The 7,425-nt window shown below is 44.0% G+C and overlaps 1 long non-coding RNA gene across 1 annotated transcript; it reads right to left on the bottom strand.

Annotated features, from left to right (window-relative positions):
- Positions 1 to 1,977: 1,977 nt before the first annotated feature.
- Positions 1,978 to 7,038, bottom strand: LOC145545972 (uncharacterized). The gene is made up of 2 exons (XR_014082370.1): positions 4,270 to 7,038; positions 1,978 to 2,931 (listed from the first exon to the last, which is right to left on the bottom strand). It is a non-coding gene; the product is annotated as an uncharacterized LOC145545972 (long non-coding RNA).
- Positions 7,039 to 7,425: the final 387 nt, after the last annotated feature.

The raw sequence follows: 7,425 nt of genomic DNA, 5'->3' as shown, positions 1-7,425 counted from the left end.
TAGACAGTAAATCCTTGTTTATTTTATATATGGTAGTGTGCATCTGTTAACCACATATTCCCAATTTATCCCTCTCCCTCTACCTTTCCCTTTGGATAACCATAAGCTTGTTTTCCATATCTGTGAGTCTGTTTCTGTTTTGTAAATAAGTTCATTTGAGCTGTTTTTTTAGACTCCACATATAAGTGATCAGAAAGATTTTTTTTAAACAATGACTTTCAGTTCCTTTTCCCCCAAAACTTACATGAAACACATTTTATATAATAATCCAGTGCCACATAGAGAGAAAGAAATAGGAAAGTTCCATAAAACAATACTGACTTTACTGTAAGCCCTAGTGACTTCCATTCTATTTTACTCAGAAACATGAGGTAATGGCTCACTCATGGACTGGTACACATGACTTGAAGAATACAGATTTTCAATCTCAAAATTAGAGTTCCCTGACACCAAGGCATGTCCCATGGGTTGTAGACAAGGTGGCCCACACGTTGTTGTCCTAGGTCAGCACCCTAGAACAGCAGGCTTTTACCTGTATCTGTGTTCATCAGAAGACGCAAGGTAGAAATGGCCACCTAGGGACTGCCTCACTTGTGGGGAAAAATGAATAGATGTTATATTTCTCTGAAGGAGACCAGAGTTAGATTTACAATGCTCAAGATTTAAATATTTCTGAAATAAGAAACAAAGTTCAAAATCCGTATATAGCTTGAGTAAAGTTATTTTCTCAAATCTTTAAAAAAACTCTTCCTTGTATATGTCAAGAAAAGTGGCTAATTGCATATGAAAGGTCAGGTGGAATTATATAGTAATGCAAACTAGATTCTAGTCATTGAAAAACATACATGCTGTGTCTTTATTTTCTCCTATACAACCAAGGGGCTTCCCAGGTGGCACTAGTGGTAAAGAACTACCAATGCAGGAGATGCAAGAGACATATGTTTGATCCCTGGGTGGGGAAGATCCCCTGGAGGAGTGCATGGCAACTCAACTCCAGTATTCTTACCTGGAGAATTCCGTGGACAGCGAAGCCTGGCAGGCTACAGCGCATTGGCTCGCCAAGAATCAGACACGACTGAAGTGACTTAGCACACATACAACCAAGAGATTTATTTTACAACTAGCCAAAGGGGCTACATGGAACAAGGCAGAATCTCAAAATGTTGGCTTTGAATTGATAAAGCCTATTTTATTGATGCTGTACAAGGATAGTTCATGTGCTCTGAAGAGCATGGAGTTTGATGCCTAAAGACTGGTTGAAGGTTTGGGTTCATATCCTAACTCTACCATTTATTAACCTTGTTATAGGTTAGCTTTCCTGCCAAGCAAACACTGAGACCGGCTTTAAGCACAACAATTTCTGTGAAAAGTGAGACAGGTTATGGAACGAAATCAATGTAAGGTAGGTTTTTTTCTTATTCTCTTTAATAATTAAATTTATTTATTTTTAGTTGAAAGATAATTGCTTTACAATATTGTATTGGTTTCTGCCATACATCAACATGAATCAGCCATAGGTATAGCTATATGCCCTCCCTCCTGAACCCCCTCCCACCTCCCACCCCACCCCTCTAGGTTGTCTCAGAGCCCCAGTTTGAGTTCCCTGAGTCACACAGCAAATTCCCGTTGGCTATCTCTTTTGCATATGGTAGTGTATATGCTTCCATGCTACTCTTTCCATACATCTCACCCTCTCCTTCCTCCCCCGCCACCATGACCATAAGTCTGTTCTTCAGTCTTACTTTTTTGATGCTTTAACCTCTGAGCCACCAGGGAAGCCCATAGTAAAATATACATAACATAACATTGACCCTTCCTGAGTGTACAGTCGGTGGTCATAAGTATGTTCACACTGTTGCACAAACATTGCCTCTACTCATTTCCACATTTTTCTTTATTCCAAACTGAAACTCTATACCCATAAACAATCATCTCCCATCCCCTCCTTCCTCGTCCCCCTAGTAACCACTATTCTACTTTTGGTCTCTATAATTTTTAAATTTTTATTTGTTTATTTGGCTGCATTGAGTCTTAGTTGCAGTGCTCAGGATCTCTGTTGTGTCATGCAGGATATTTTGATGCAGCACATGGACTCTGTAGCTGCAGCACGCAAGCTCAGTTGTTGTGGCACATGGACTTAGTTGCTCCGAAGCACTTTAGTTCCTGAATGGTTAGGGATTTCAGTTTCCTGACCAGGGATTGAACTCAAGTCCTCTGCATTGCAAGGTAGATTCTTTACCACTGGACCAACAGGAAAGTCTCTTGTCTCTATAATTTTAACTAAACTAGGTTCCTCGTGTAAGTGGAATCATAAGGTATTCATCCTTTTGTGTGTGATTTATTTCACCTTTAGCATGATGTCTGCAAGGTTCTTCCTAGTTGTAGCACGGGTCAGAATTTCCTTCCTTTTAAAGGATGAATAATTTTCCATTGTATGAATAGGCCACATTTTGTCCTCCATTCATCCATCAAAGGATGTTTGTGTTGCTTCCATGTTTTAGCTGGAACAATGCTGTTGTGAATAGAGGTATGCAGTGTCTGTGCAAGTCTCTGCTTTCACCCCTTTAGGGAACCATCTCATACCTGGCTTTATTGGACCATGTGGTTAATTCTGTGTTTAACTGTTTGAGGCACTGCCGTAGTGTTGTCAATGGCCTCTGCATCATCTTATCCCCACCATCAGAAAACCAGTGATTGTTTCTCTACATCCTTGCCAATACTTATTATTTTATGGGTTTTTGGGTTAATACGAGGTATTTTAATAAGCAGTTACCACCATGGGCACCAGGGGCGCAGTCCTTCTGGGGTCTCTGGGAGGTACCTTGGAACTGTCCCACCATGGGACAAGGAAGCTGGCATATTTCTCTACCAAATCTTGTCTTTTGATTGAGGCCGACCTACCATGGCCCTCAGGTGGAGAGCTGTAATTTCCTGCAGGAGAAACACAAGTGATGCGGGGAATATGAGAGGACACAGACAGACGATGTTTCTTGCAGCCTCAGTTCAGGTCACCCGACTTCCTTAGACCCTAGGCTCCCTCATTTGTAGCCCAGGAGTGAAATCACCACTTTGGTATCATGTATCACGAGATAGTCATAAGAACATGTGTGGGAGATTTGTAAACTGGAGAGTTCTCTCCACATGGGAAGCGATCTACTTCCTAGGAGGCCTGCTGTGGGGGTTGATAAATTTCTGAGACTTGCCAGTAACTACAGGGAAACCGCAGATGGTCCCCTTGAATTTGCAAGGGAAGTACAAGCACAGTGGCTTTCCCTGGGCCGACTATTCAGTGCAGTGTCCCTGTGCTGGCTTGTGGCCTGAGTAGTTAAAGCTAGTTTTTCTGTTAAGTAAGGGTGGCAAATACAACATATTATAATTCAAGTCCCATCCTGGGACTTGGTATAATTATAAAGAGATCTTCCTTTTAGTCTTGAGGATATAGGTTGGAACAGGAGAGTCTGTGGTCCTCCTATTCATACATCATCAGCAGGTCATCTTATTAACAAACTCTAAGAGTTGCTACGTGTCTCTCAAACACACACATCAGTGCTTATATAGCAATTCATTCATGCATTCATTCATTCAAATTACATTGTGAGTGTCTGCTATGAGGCAGGCATTTAGCACAAGGGGTATATGGGCAGGCCATTGGGGGAGGTGAGAGCTGGGCTGAGCCTTGAGAAAGAAGGAGGAGGAGGAGGGGGAGGAGGTGGGGGAGGAAGCCACACAAAGAGCTGGGGGGAGGGACATCCGGGCAAGGGGAGTTGTGAGTGCAAATGCCCTGAAATTAAAGTGCAGAGAGGTTACTGTGGCCAGAGCACAGTGACTGAGGGGACAGTGGCCAGAAATGAGGTCAGAGAGTGACCAGGGGCCAGATGAACCCTGAAGGCCATATCAAAAGGTTTAGCTTTGTTTTCTCTTTTTATATACTAGATTGACTATGCTGTGTTAATTTCTGTACAGCAGAGTGATTCAGTTATACATATACATACATTCTTTTTCTAAATACTCTTTTCCATTCTGGTTTAGTACAGGATATTGAAGATAGTTTCCTGTGCTACACAGTAGGACCTTATTGTTTATCCATCCTGTATATAATAGTTTGCATCTGCTAATCCCAATAGTTTGAATCCATCCCTTCTCCACCCCCACCCCAGTCTGTTCTCTGTATCTGTGATTCTGTTTCATACATATGTTCATCTGTGTCATATTTTAGATTCCGTATATAAGTGACATCATATGGCATTAGTCTTTCTCTGTCTGACTTACTTCACTTAATATGATCATCTCTAGTTGTTGGATTGGTTTGCGAAGGAGAATTATTGGAGGGCTGCACACCGGCTCTCTGTCTGCTGAATGGAGCGTTGACCCATAGGGTTGAGAGTGGCCACTGAGAGACTGACGTGGTTGTCCCAGTGCCAGGTGGCACGGGCACCAGGACGGTAGTGCTGCTCCTTCTCTTTAGTTCAAATGCTCAAGATTTTATGAGCTCAAAAGAAAAAAAAGATTTTATGAGCTCAAATACTTGCTTTTCATCTTTACAGCCCCACTTCCAATGTAAAGGCCACAGAAGTTAGATTTTGATGTTAATCTGAGCCTCTATGTAATTAAGAAGTGTCAGGGAGGGTCAGGGAAAAATCTAACAGAAGTTGCTCTTACAGGGCATCAAAAAGCAGAGTGTCTGCGTCTCCAAGAGCCGTGGAATATCCTGGGTGTCATCAATCTTGGCTTCAGACATCTAACACTGATTCCCCTAGGCCCTTTTTGTCATAAAATGATGAAACGTTGTCTGAAGAACAGTACGGTGAGATGGACTCCTTGTTAGTTGGACTTCTGTACTGGAGAGTGTTGATTTATGCCTCTGGCAAGTCTTGGGTGGGCGGGGGATTGCTGCTGGTTCATCCTGGTCAACGTTCTCGAGGACTTGAAAAGTCTGGATGGTGTGGATGTTTCTTTAACCTTTCTGTAGGCATTTTGGGCCAGGAAAGATGAGTCATGGTTGGAAGATGGACTCACCATTCAGAGAGTCCCCCATTGAGGAAGTTCACATCCTTTGTGCCACCCTGTTCCCCCATCTTTTAGTGCATATCCAACAAAACATGCAGAAGAATCAACCAGTACGTGTGTGCTGAGTCACTCGGTCATGTCCAGCTCTCTGGAACCCCATGGACTGCAGCACACCAGGTTCCTCTGTCCTTAGAATTTTCCAGGCAAGAATATTGGAGTGGGTTAAGAGTGTAGTTTTCAGTGCAGGCGTCTAGATTCCACTCCTATTATGTCTAGGGAGGACAGAGATGAGTGATTTTCATGAGTGCTGATAGGATTCTAAGGTAGGTGGTCTGGGGTTCACAGTCCCCTCCCTACTTTTGAGTTGCTTGAGGGCAGAGATGATCTTTTCCTTTGGTGCATGGTACACACAGTAGGTGAGCATTCTGCTTGGCAATGAATATCCTAAGTTCCCTTCATCCTGAGAAGACTGAGGCCCTCTGCCTAGCTTCTCCCAGCTTTCTTTCCTTCTGCCTCCAAAGGCATCATAACTTCACAGAAGACACCCATGTCATTCCCTCTTATTTCATAAGAAGAGTGTGGACTTTAGAAGCATACAGGCCTGGGATCAAATCCAAACTCTATTATTGATTGTCCAGGTCAACATTTCTCAAACCACAGCACACGCCAATTAGCGGGAGAGCTTGTTAGAACAGATTCCGATAGAGTAGGACTGGAGTGAAGCCCTAAGCTCTGTGTGTCTAACCAGCTCCTGGGTGATACTGAAGCTTCTGTTCCAGGGCCACAGTCCCAAAGTCTCAGGGCTGTGATTGACCTTGCTCAAGTACCTTCAGCTCTCAGAGCCCACTCCTTCCATTGGAGAAAAACAGAAAGTCATGTTGGTCAAGATTGCATTGACTCCGGGTACCAGGAAGCAAACAGAGGAAACAATATATGGGTTTATTTTTCTCACTTAAAAAGCAGTCCAGGGATAAAGAGGCTGAACCGGGGCCACTGCTAGGATAACCAGGCTCCTTCCCACTTCCTGCTTCACCAGTGCATGAAATTTGAGCCTCCAGGCTCTGAGGCGGTGGGCAAAGGGCAAAGGCCATGTGCCAGCTGTGACTTTAAAAAATCAGAATAAGTAATAACTTACCCTGAGCCCTTCCCAGATGACACACTACTGAGATGTGGGTCAGGGGCACTCCTAGCAGCATAGGTGTGTGACAAGATGAGTATCCTGCTGGGTGGATTGCAGATCTGAGCACAACTGGAGGTTATTAGTAGGGAAGCAGGGAGGAGTGATATCACGTGGTCTCTAGCTGAGTCCAAAGCAAATATCTATTTTGTGCCATTGTAGTGGGGTTTGTTGTTGTTGTTGTTCAGTCATGCCCAACTCTTTGAGACCCCATGGACTGCAGCACGCCAGGTTTCCCTGTCCTTCACTATCTCCCAGAGTTTGCTCAAACTCATGTCCATTGAGTCAGTGATGCCATCCAACCATCTCATCCTCTGTTGTCCCTTTCTCCTCCTGCCCTCAATCTTTCCTAGCATCAGGGTCTTTTCCAATGAGCCACCTCTTTGCATCAGGTGGCCAAAGTATTGGAGCTTCAACTTCAGTCCTTCCAATGAATATTCAGGGTTGATTTCCTTTAGGATTGACTGGTTTGATCTGCTTGTGTTGGGGATTAATAGGGGCCAGCCTAGCATCTACTGCAAAGTAAAACCCAACAAGCCTGGCTTCCCTTCCTTTCTCTCCTGTGGTCTCCAGTGCATCTCCTCCAGGAATTGCTGAACCAGGACTGCTTCTCTTTGATGTCCTGAAAAAGCTAACATGTTGGCTTTTTCCCTTCTGCTTTCCCAATTTAGCTATCTCTCCTAGACTGAAAAATCCTTTCTCCCTGGCTTCCGCCTCTCTCCCCCCACTATCTTACACACTTTCCCATCCATTACCCTGACAACTATCTGCATTTAATGGGCTTAATTGTGCATCCCTCCCCTAAAACTGCATTCTCAAAAATCAGAACTATCATCCTACCAACAGATTTCAACAGTCTCTGCTCACTGTTCATCCCAGTGAATTTCCTGGTAGTATTGTGACATCACAGCACACACCTCCTCCCTGATAAACCAGCCTCTTGTCTCTGAGGCACTCTGCTCGCTGGTTCCCCGCCTTCTTCTGGAGATGCTTCTCTTTCCTCCTGCTCTTTCTCTGCCTTTTCCTTGGAAATAGGCATTTCCCAGCATCTCTTCTAGATGCTGTTTACCCTACATGCTCACTCATTTCATTTCATTCATTCCCAAGTCTAGAGCAGAGGTCAGCAAGCTGCAGCCCACTGGACTGATTTCACCCTCCTCTCCTTTCCCCTCAACTCCCACTCAACTGAAACTTTTTACCAGAATTGAAAGAGACGCGTGTACCCCAATGTTCATCTCAGC

Source organism: Giraffa tippelskirchi, chromosome 4 (genome assembly GCF_054371585.1).
Source record: "Giraffa tippelskirchi isolate mGirTip1 chromosome 4, T2T-mGirTip1v1.2.pri, whole genome shotgun sequence".
Lineage (NCBI taxonomy): Eukaryota > Metazoa > Chordata > Mammalia > Artiodactyla > Giraffidae > Giraffa > Giraffa tippelskirchi.
This window is presented reverse-complemented; position numbering and strand designations above follow the sequence as displayed.